Genomic DNA, 12,176 nt, shown 5'->3' with positions numbered 1-12,176 from the left:
TGCCCAAGTACATTGCAAGACGTGCATTCATTGCCAACAACTTGGGCGAATCAGGAAGCGTAATATAATGCCATTGAATCCAATATTGGTGGTAGAAATTTTTGACGTATGGGGCATTCATTTCATGGGTCCCTTTCCAATTTCCCACGGTTTCATTTATATTCTAGTCGCCATGGACTATGTGTCTAAATGGATAGAGGTCATAGCTTGCCGTAGCAATGACCATAAGACAGTTGTGTTTTTTGTTAAAGAACATATTTTCTGTCAATTTGGCATTCTCAAAGCCATCATTAGTGATGGTGGAACACATTTTTGCAATAGAGTTGTTGCATCTCTAGTGAAAAAGTATGGAGTTACACATAAAGTAGCAACTCCGTATCATCCACAAACTAGTGGACAAGTTGAAGTTTCTAATAGGAAAATCAAAAAGATATTATAAACAACTATAAATCCTGATAGGAAGGACTGGTCAAAGCGTTTATCTGATGCCTTATGGGCATATAGGACAGCTTTCAAAACTCCTATAGGTATGTCTCCCTTTAGACTTGTATTTGGGAAACATTGTCATTTGCTCGTTGAATTAGAGCACCGTGCTATGTGGGCTATAAAAAGCCTTAACTTCAATGTCGATGAGGCGGGTGTCAAGCGCAAGTTGCAATTGAATGAGCTTGAAGAAATCCGTAGCGATTCTTATGATCTCGCGAAGGATTATAAAGTTAACATGAAACGTGTTCATGATAAGCAAATCTTGCACAAAGAGTTTGTGGTAAGTCAAAAAGTCTTGCTTTACAACTCCCGTCTACATATTTTTCCAGGGAAATTAAAAACCCGTTGGTCTGGTCCTTTTCTGGTTACTGAAGTCACCTCTCATGGGGTAATCACCTTGGTAAATCCCAAGGACAGCAGTACCTTTCAAGTCAATGGCCAACGGTTGAAACATTTTCACGATCTATTGTCCCCTGATGTAGAGGAAATCCTCTTACACGACCCTGTCTATGAGGACTGAACTTTTTTATTAGTGTACTTCCTTTCATTTCCATATATTGGTAAGTGCATCATTCAGGTAACCGGGCCCTCCTTATGGAGTGTGTGGCTGTAAGTACCGGATCCTAAGACTAAGTTAAACATAATTCACGTTTCTCGGATTTTGAGTCATGTTCTTCTATTGTGTGAATTATGCATTTATTGCTTTCTTATTTTTCTTATATTAAACCTTATTCAAATATATATATATATATATATATATATATATATATATATATATATATATATATATATAAATTGATAAAATCATAAAAATAGTAATTTAGGAAGTCTCGGAAATCTGACTTTAAAAGACCCACTGTTAAAATAAATTTTCAAACTTTGTTGTCTAAAATTTGTTTGGGGGTGGGATGTTTGTTTTTCTTTAATGGATTGTTCAACTTTCCATTTGTGTTGCTTAGGCCGTTTAATCATATTGCGATTCGAAGTGACATTATCTATGAATTTAGAGCTCATTCGTTCGCATAACTTACGTCATGCACGAACTTTGATGCATTTTCCATCTTCTTATATGTCATCCATGGTTGGAATAAAGTGTTTTATGGATCATTGGATTGGAAATTTTCTCTTGATCATTTCCCTAGCTCATTCGCAAAAATTGGACCGGTAACGAAGCGGCAATTTTAGTTTGAAGTTGCGCGAAAAATCGACAAATTTCAAAATATTGAATTAAGCTTGGGCCCAATCTCGCACGCATGTGCCACGCACGTGCGTCCCTTTCATCCCAAACCAAAACAGTCGCAAGTTAAGCATCATTTCCGCTATTACCAAGTTTCAAAACCTACAAAAAAAAAAAAATCTAATTACACCCACGCCAATAAATTAAAAACACCCCAAATCTTCTTAAATTCATTCCCCCACCAATTCCCACCACCAAAACATTAGAAAAAACAAAAAAAAATTGCGGAATTTGAACTGCCACGCCACCACCACTGTTTGGTTAGTGAGGTTGTCTCAAACTCCATCCCCACATTCAAGTTAAACCCCCACATCGTCCCAAATCTTAAAATGGCTTAAAGACGTCTGATTTTGTCGGAGCACGTGTTTATTGCCGACCACTTCGCGCCGTTTTACGATGATGAAATGATTAGGAGAGATTGGAGTGGTTTGTGGTACTCGACAGAGTATTTTTACCATGAAGATTTGGTCCGACAGTTTTATAGGACGAGGGAGTTAGATGGAAATAGGATTTTTGTTAAGGTGGCTAGGAGAAGGAGAGAAGTATCTACTGGGTTGTTAGTTGAGATTTTAGGCATTCCGCCTAGACGGCATCTCTATGCCACACTACAGGATTCCCAATTTACTGGGGTCAAGCCTTTTATGAACGCGACTGTTTTGGAAGGGAACTACAATGCGAGCTCGCATTGTGTTCGCCAGTCGTCTCTCATAACCAACTAGCTAGTTGTAGCTCAGTGGATTGGTAGGAATGTCATAGGAAAGGAGAAAGTCAGTGACATCGGTCTAAACTGCCTTCACATTCTATGGATACTCTAAGAGCAGAAGTACGAGTTCTGTATTTTGGAGTTTTTGGGTAACATAATTAGGGGAGTTGGGAAGAGTATTGCACCTCTCCCTATTTTGATAACCAAGATCATGATGACCTTGAGAGCGACTCCGACTTCTGATAGGATTTGCCTGAAAGAGCACCAAAATCCTCATATTTATACGGAGTGTATCCAGAGAGTTTGGAGGTTGCCTGAAGAGAGGATAGTCGAGGAGGATGACTCGGAGGATGAGGAGGACACGACATGTTTTGATGTCGATGCCTTGGAGAGGTGTAGGTCGGATGCAAAACGCATGGCTATGATTCATCGTGGCATGCATTCTCTCAATATTATTTGTGAAGACCTCCGAACTCAATAGGGTACTATGCATCATAACATTGAGACTCGTGCCCAGCGCGAGGATGAGCGGTGGGAACAGACGAGGGCCGAGATGGAAGCTCAGCGCAAGTTCCTAGACGATATGCTTGCATGCTTTCCACCCCAGGGGGGTGCTTCTTATGAGGAGCAGTTTGTGAGGCACGAGCGTCGTCGCCGCAGGACTGATGGCTCTGGCCTATCAGGAGCTTAGGAGACATCACCTTCCCATGTCCCTTCCACTACCAGCAGCGAGTGGTTTAGGAATATTATGAGTTGATCTTGTTTTGTATTTGCTTTTTATTTTAGTTCGGATGTTAATTTATGAATTCTGTATTTAATTTTGAATTTAGTTGTTAAATGTTGTTTGAATTTCCATTTTAATATAATTCGCTTCTTTTTAAATTGTGCATTGTTTTTATCATTAATCCCACCTTCCCGAATTGTTTGGGGGTGGTATTATGTATTCTAGCATGATTTTTGATATGATCCTCCGGTTAAGAATTTGTGTTGGAGTGAGGGTTGAGAATATTGCCGATATGGGCATTGTTATGAATAGATATTGTGATAGGATGAAATCTCGATGAATTAGGCAGTTTCTATCCTAAATTCAACCTAAAAGATATTAGGTTGGTTTTGGAATAGAGAATATGGGCTGTTTCCGTTTTCTGGTTTGGAAATTTTTTGTTTCCACCAATTGCCTTTAAACTTTTTGGTAACTTCCCGATTAGTTTTAACAACTTAAAACCTATAAAAACTTCATTCATTCTACACTCACAACCCACACTACACCTCACTTTCATCTCTAACCTTTCACTCCCACGATTCCCATCTTCTTATCCATTTTAGCACTATCAGCAGCTCGGAGCATGCCTACGCCCGAGTGAGTCCCTACCTCTCTAGGCACTCTCTCTCGAGAATTTCATCGAGAGCGACCACGCCTACCAAGCCCTGATCTGAGCGCGACCTGCACCCATAACACTAGAATCCCAGTTTTCATCCTGAGCGCGACCCGTGCCCATCCCAGGCACAAAGTGAGCGTGACCTGCGCCCAAGTGCCTGGAACTCGAAAATCACCAAAGCGCAACATGCGCCCTATCCAGGCATAGGGGGAGCGCACCCTGCGCCCAGAACCTTGTAGGCAAGAAAAACTCCAATTATTTATGGGTTGTTCCAGGATCCTTCGCAGCTATTCCAGCGAGTTATTGGGGATGACATTCTCTCGTATCATACCAGAATAGTCTTTCGAAGACTTGTTCCAAAGTGACACCTATGGTGCGTGGTTTTGCGAAGTGATCATTCGAGCAGGATGGGAGCCACTATTGGTAAGTCCTGATGAACTTTATTCTCTCGCACTTACATCTTATTTTTATGATAATTGTAAGTTCTTTGATAGACTAGATGGAGAACAAGTGTTCTCCATCACCATCAGGGATAAACCAATGGAAATTACCAGGTTCTTGTTAGCCTTTGCTCTCGGACTTACATGAGCATTATGGGGCAGGAATCTTTAGGATAGAGGACCAAGGGGAATATAACGTCGCCCTTGGTAGCCTGTCCATGAACGTGGGCACAATGATGTTTTTTGTAATGCTAAACATATTAGGGGAGTGGCATTTTTCTTCTACGAATGACGCCACTTGCGATGTTTTCCTTGCTCTAGCTGAGGGATGTCTGCTATATGACCTTCCTAAGACATTAATGTCTAGTTTAGCACGAGCCCAGAACATGGGGCATAAGTATCTTCTTATGCCTGTTTTAGTTTGCCGTATTATGCTTTGTTTCTTCCCTGTTTTTTATGCCCGCTACACGGATCGGGTAAGGGTCGACACTGTGAGACCCACCAATTCTATTATTCAATATTTTTGTGCAATGACTTGGCTGGGATGGCAGGTGCAACCTCATTTGGTTGCCCCCTACACCCCATCCGACCAAGTGGCGCTTGACATGTTAGCTATAGTAGACGATAAGTGGCATGAAGCCTGGCAGATTACCATGGCGTGGCAGGATGCGAAGGAACCTCATTTCTTCATTAAGGATGAGGAGAAAAATGTTTAAACGGGAGTTAAGGTTAGTTTTGATTTCAGTTAGTATATGCTTATGTCCCAAGCAATTTGTTTCTCATTAACCCCTTACGGGTGGAACTCTTATAGAGTTGCGTCAGTTTTTCTTTTCTATATTAGTATGTTTAACCTTATTTTGCAGATGTTCCAGAATTTCACACGTTTCAATGGTATTTCTCTACCCTATTTATTTAAATATTTTGAGGACAAAGCATGTTTTTTGTTTGGGGCATAGAAACACGCGTGTAATTAAGGCATCTGTTAGGATATATATATGTATAATATGCACTTGTTTTCTAGTTAAAAAATTCAAAAATTTTAAAAATATAAATAAAAAGTATGTTATACACTTAGAAATATTGGTTTGTTTTCTTTCTCTATGCTCTCAATAATCTAGAAGTCTCACGTAGCTTTTGCATTAGAATAGTTTTTAGAAACTTAGGCTAATATATAGATAATAATCCTTGCATCTACCTATAAATAAGTTACATGAGTATCTATGATTGTTGGCAATAAGTTTCTGAAATCTAGGCTAGAGTACTTGTTCTACAAATCCTATGAGAATATAGCCTAAAGCCTTATATGAGTGAACATTTGAGAAATGACACGAGAGAAGTAAAATCCGGATAGAGAAATCACACGTCCACTTGCTTGATTACTATACCATATCCTAAGCGAGAATTTAGGCCCTCTTTGGATCGATATAGCCAGAAATTCAAACCTATGAATTAATTTCCGCTAGTCGCCCCTCTGAGCCTTTCTTGAGCCTTCAACAAACCACAAATCCTTTACCCTGTTACAAAACAAAAAAAATAAAAAATCAACCTACCCAATTCTTTGAATAAGTCTGAGAATACAGATAAAGAATAGAAAAAAGAAGAACCTTTGAAATCAAGAATTCGTTAGTCGCTTCATAAGAGAAAATTAAGTTTCCATCCAAATAAAAAAATAAAAAATAAAAAATAAAATAAAAGGAAATAAAGAGTTAGAACTCTAAAATTAGAATCAAGGAGTCAAAAGCCAAAAAAAAAAGAAAAAAATATGGCTAAGGATGGAAACAAAGCATAGAAGCAAAAGTAAATAATAAGGTTTTCTCTAGTTACATAATATGAAGACTCTATTATCTCAGACTTGTCCTCTTTTAATATCCATTTCCTTCCTTCTTAAACCATCTCCTAATCCCCGCAACACCTAATAAAGACCTCTAGCTCAATTAGGAATAGGTTAGTGTGATAGTAAGTGGCAGATGTGTTTGATCGACTCGAACTTCCTTGTGTGTCATTGAGATTGTAAGGTAAAGTGTGCCCACCGGCACACTAGAGTAGCGAAAACTTGAGAGAAAAATCAGAGTGGTTTTGTCTTGACATTTATGTGAGGACCTACTTAAGGACGCTTATTCGAGTTTTTCAGAAACGGACACGCTAGTTCATCTCATAGTATTACTCATTGTATATATGTTTATTAAGTAGATGATAGATTATTATGAATATATTAGCTTAGGTTTCGACTTGATTATTCTGTATTCATTGCTAGTGAGATGTATAGATAATTGAGACATATATAAGGAAACAATAGTTTATTTCTGAGTCGTTGTAATATAGATGAAGTTTGTGAGTACCTTCACTGGAAAACTCTCACGAGGCTATAACTCGTCCACTAGGGAATTCCTAGTGGTTTAAGGCCTTGTTGCATATGGTCAATGCAATCGCACTCGGCAAAACGAGATTAGTTAGAACTCCATTTTTGGTCACTTATGCTAATTTCTCATATTTGCTTGAGGACAAGCAAAATGCTGTTTTGGGGTGGTTTGATAAGAGCCCAAAACTGTAGTTTTAACCCCTTAATAATAATACTTTTAGACCAATTATGCGAGTAATAAATAAGAGTTAATGCTAATTACGTACTTTTATGTATTTCAGGCATGGAACTAAATTATGTGTAGAAATATGCCACTTTGGCGATATAAAGGAGCAAAGGGTTGGTTGCTAAGAAGTTCTGGGATTAAAGGCCAAGACGGGTAGAAACAGCACACAAAAGTCAAGAGAACTTCCGAAGATTATATCTTTGGACTCAGGCCTTGGAATTGGGCGTACCTTATGTCAAAACTATCGGCTCGGAAAGAGCTTTCCAATGGTTTAAATGTTGACCCAATCAGAGGAGCAGAAGTGGACAAAAAGCATGTTTAAGTCAAAGCCAGCTGAAAAGGGGCCTGTGGACTGAAGAAATTGGACTTTGGGCTCGATTTTCCGGCCCAAAGCATGGACCCTCAGCCCATACACGAAAATGTAGATCTGGTTTCCTCCATTTCCACACACAAGACTTAGCTCTTAAGTATCAATTAGCTTAGGTTAGAAGGTAGCCATTAGAGTAGCCATTAAACCTTAGTTCTAGATCTAATTTTGAGAATTTTAATTAGTTTATTAATTAGTTTTCATTCCTTGTTTTAGATTAAGTATTTGAATCAATGGTTATCATTGATTAGATAAATAAAATAGTTAGTTCTTGTTAAATTCGATTTTGTTATTTAAAATTGTTTAGATCTAAATTCAGTTATTAGTTGTTATTCATTTCTTAGTTGTTTAATTTAGTTTTGAATTATTGATTAAAATCTTTATATTCATAAAGTTAGAATCTTTATATTATGTCGTATTCAATTTCAATTGGGAATGATTGTTTGATGAATCAAGGCTAAACCTCCATTAGAGGGGTTTGATGAAGCCTTGATGAAAATGTGATTGTGTAGCGTAGAAACGTTATAAGAGTCTATTCCAATCTAGAAGGGAGTTGATTCGCCATGAGAATGGGTAGACTTCCTCACATGCTAGTTATAAATTGGTAGAGATGCCATGTATAATTAGGGATTAGAACGACAAATTCTTACCGTAAGAACGTAAGAATTGGATTGCAACAATTTATGCTAGTTCTTAAGTTGGATTCAAGGTGGATTCAATTCCCCTAATTCTTATTCTAGATTCAAACCTTAGTATTCCGTAGCATTTCGTAGTATAACTCGTTATTCTCTCATTGACTTTGGTAGGATTGGTAGTCGTAAGAAACTTGAATGCTAAAGAACTAGGAGTGGAATGAATCTTCTATTCCAACTATACTTCAATAGATTCATGAGTAGAAATCTTTGATAAGTTTAGTAGAAGTTCAATTTTAGTTTTACTTGCGTTTAGAGTTTCATCGCTTTATTCATTAGTAAAACTATTCATTTTACGATTATCAATAATATGCACTTGCTTTCTAGTAAAATTTTTTTTAAAAATATATAAATAAAAAGTATTTATACTATGCACTTAAGAATATTGGTATTGTTTCTTTTTCTGTGATGATAGTAGTCTAGAAATTTCACATTAACTCTTAAATGAGAATAATTTTTTGAAACTTAGGCTAATATGTAGGTAATAGTCATTGCATCTTTCCATAAATATATTGCATGAGCATCTATGTTTGTATTGGCAGTAAGTTTTTGAAATCTAGGCTAGAGTACTTATTCTACAAATTCTATGAGAATATAGCCTAAAAGCCTCATATGAGTGAAATATCTGAGTAATGACACAAAGGAAAAGTAAATTCCGAATAGAGAAATCACACGTTCACTTGCTTGATCATTATACCATATCCTAAGCGAGAATTTAGGCCCTTTTTGGATCGATATAGCCAGAAATTCAAACCTATACGAAATTATTTTCTGCTAGTCGCCTCTCTGAGCCTTTATTTAGCATTTTCATAAACCACAAATCCTTTTCCCTTTTACAAAAACAAAATAAAAATAAAATCAGCCTACCCATTTTTGAATAACTTTGAGAATAGAGATGAAATGAAGAAAAGAAAAAGGAAAGACTTGTGGAAAACCAAGAATTTGTTAGTTGATTCAAATAAGAAAGAATAAGAAGTTTCCATCCAAAGAAAAGGAAAAAAAAGAAATAAATAAATAAAATAAAAAGTTAGAACTCCAAAAATAGAATCAAATGAGTCCAAAGCAAATAGAAAAAGGAAAAAATGGCTAAGGGTGGAAACAAAGTGTAGAAGCAAAGTAAGAACAAGGTTTTCTCTAGTTACATAATATGAAGACCCTATTTTCTTAGACTTGTCCTTTTGAATATTCATTTTCTTCCTTCTTAAAACAATCACCTAATCTCTGCAACACCTAATAAAAATCTCTAGCTCAATTAGGAATAGGTTAGTGTGATAATAAGTTGTAGATGTGTTTGATCAACTTAGGCTTTCTTGTACATCATTAAGTTTGTGAGGAAAAGTGTGCCCACTGCATACGGGAGTGGGAAAAACTTGAGTGGAAAAATCAGAGTGTTTTTGTCTTGACATATTTGTGAGGACCTACTTAAGGACGCTATTCCAAAGTTTTAGAAAAGGATCTGTTATTGCATTTCATAGCATAGTTCAATATATATATATATATATATATATATGTTTATCTGTAGACAATTTGATTATTATGCACGCATTAGCTTAGGTTTCGAATTGATTATTTTGTATTCATTGCTAGTGAGATGTATAGATATCTGAGATAAATTACGGGACAATTACTTTTATTTCTTAATCGTTGAAGTATAAATGAAGCTTGTGAGTAACTTATTAGAAAACTCTCATAAGGCTATAACTCGTCCACTAGGGAATTCCTAGTGGTTTAAGGCCTTATTGCATATGGTCAATGCAATCGCACTCAGTGAAATGAGATTAGTTAGAACTCTATTTTTTGTCAGTTATTTTAATTTCTCATATTTGCTTGAGGACAAAGAAAATGTTGTTTGGGGGTGGTTTGATAAGAGCTCAAAACTGTAGTTTAAACCCCTTAATAACAATACATATAGACCAATTATGTTTATAATAAATAAGAGTTAGTATTGTTTATGTACTTTTGTGTATTTCAGGTTTTGGAATTCATTATATGTAGAAATATGTCACTTTTGCAAGAGAAATGAGCAAAAGTTGGTTGCTATGATGTTTTATGGTTACAGCCCAAATTTCAAGAAGAAAAAGCATTTTTAAAGCCCAGTCAAAGCTGAAAAGTCAAAGTCAACGCCGGCAGAAATAGAGCACAAAAGTCAACAGAACTTCCACAAGCCTTATCTTTGGACTCAGACCTTGGAATTGGGCCCATTATATGTCAAAACAACTGACTCGGAAAGATATTTCTAATGGTTCAGCCCTTGATCCAATAAGAGGTGTAAAATTATAAGAAAAGGCTATTGTAGTAATTTCCAGCAGAGAAACCCTTTTTGGACTTAAGTAATTAGGTTTTGGGCTTACTTTAGTGGCCTAAAGCATAGCTCTAAAGCCCATGCACAAAATTGTAAACCTAGCCCTCTCCTATATAAAGAAGACTAAGGCAAAACTCTAACACTCTCACCCATTAGTTAATTAGTCTCTTGTCTCTTAGTTTTTATTTTAGTAACCCTAGTCTATGTTATTTAGCCTAGCCACCATTAATAAAATCCAAGTTCATTATATTCTTCTATCATGTTTTCTTATTCTTATTCTTTTATTTATGATAGTCCCTTGATTCATAGCTAAACCTCCATTAGAGGGGTTTGATTGAAGCTTTGATGAAAACTTGATGTGTTAGTATAGAATAATTGCTTTTAAGAGTTTCAATCTAGAGGGTAGTTCATTCACCATGAGAATGGGTTTAAACTTCTTATCATGCTAATTATTAGTTGGTTAGAGATGCCATGAATAATTAGGGATAAAAAATACCTAACTTTTATGTTGAACCATGTGTGAAAACATAAAGATTAGGATTGCAAGAAAAATCTATACTAGCATGTTAGGAACAAATCAAGGTGGATATCAAATCTCTCTAATCCCTTCTTCTCTCATTCACATCTACGTATTTAATTGTCATAGTATAATTTAGAATATCTTCATTAGTTATTCCCACATATTAGTCTTATTAAAAACATTGCTCTAATTAATATTGTTAAATTGTTTAAGTTAGTGAAATTATTACGTTCTAAGCAATTAGGAGTGGAACGAATCTTTACTCAAGTTATTACATGATAATTGAGAGTAAGAATTTGATCTAAACATAGAATAGCATAGTTTTCTTATTCCTAGCAAAATCACTATTCGTTAGGATAGAAACACTGTTATTAATATTATCATATTGCGCACAACCTAGTGGGGACGACGAAACCTTCGGATATAAGTTAGTCGGTCCTTAACATTCTTTGGATTTTACAGACCCAGAACAACAGGTTCTGTATTAGTTCTTTCCTGTGGGACCAGCTTTCTTAGTCTAGACGGAGTACTGCTCCCCTTCCTACACTTGTAACTAAGCTCATGTTTACTTGGGGAGCAGTAGTTCTGAGTGACTTTGTGGTAGTTTAGTATGCCACATTCACTCATGTCTACCTTCATTTTGTTTAGCACGACTGGTCCCCAGACACTATATAAGAGATCGAGCACGGTCACGATGATGATGAAGCTCCACCTCAACCTCTAGTAGACTACTTTGCTCTAGGAGCTCTATCTCAGCTAGATGAGAGGGAAGAGACAGGAGTAGCTCGAGTTCATCTTGGCGTCGTTAATTAGTTACCCCGCGTGGATTCTGACTAGGTAGCTCCCTAGTGTCTACATAGATAGATATATTTGTTTTAGTTGTAGTACATGTCTTTACTTTCTACGCTTCTAGTTTTTCTTAGTATTATTTGTTATGTATGTCTGTGTTTTGTGGAATGTATAAGGATTTGTGGTATATGTGCAGAAGGACATACAAAGACATCATGCCCAAATTTTTGTATTTTCTACACTATGCTTGTTTTTACAAATAAAATTTAAAAAAACCAAAAATTTCATGTTAGAATAAGTACGTTTTTTACCTTTTAGATAAACCATGTACATCTTGTTCTATATCCAGCAACCCACCACCCCAAAACTTGTTTGGGGGTGGTATATTTTCATAACGAAGAACACAGCCCAGGTTACTGCCGTTTTTGCTCATATTCCTATGGTAATCTCTTTCCTTTTCTTCATACTTTGAGGACAAAACATATTTCTGTTTGGGAGTGGTATAGTAACATTCTGCAAAAACTAGGCATTTATTATATAACATTTCTTATATTAGATATATTAAGTATATTTCTATATTTTTTTCTTTCTTAAAATATTTCCAAAAGACCAAAAAATATTTTTTTTGTTTAGTACTAAAAGTCTTGTTTTACTTTCTCTATGATGAATAAATGGT

Source organism: Coptis chinensis, chromosome 6 (genome assembly GCF_015680905.1).
Source record: "Coptis chinensis isolate HL-2020 chromosome 6, ASM1568090v1, whole genome shotgun sequence".
Lineage (NCBI taxonomy): Eukaryota > Viridiplantae > Streptophyta > Magnoliopsida > Ranunculales > Ranunculaceae > Coptis > Coptis chinensis.
This window is presented reverse-complemented; position numbering follows the sequence as displayed.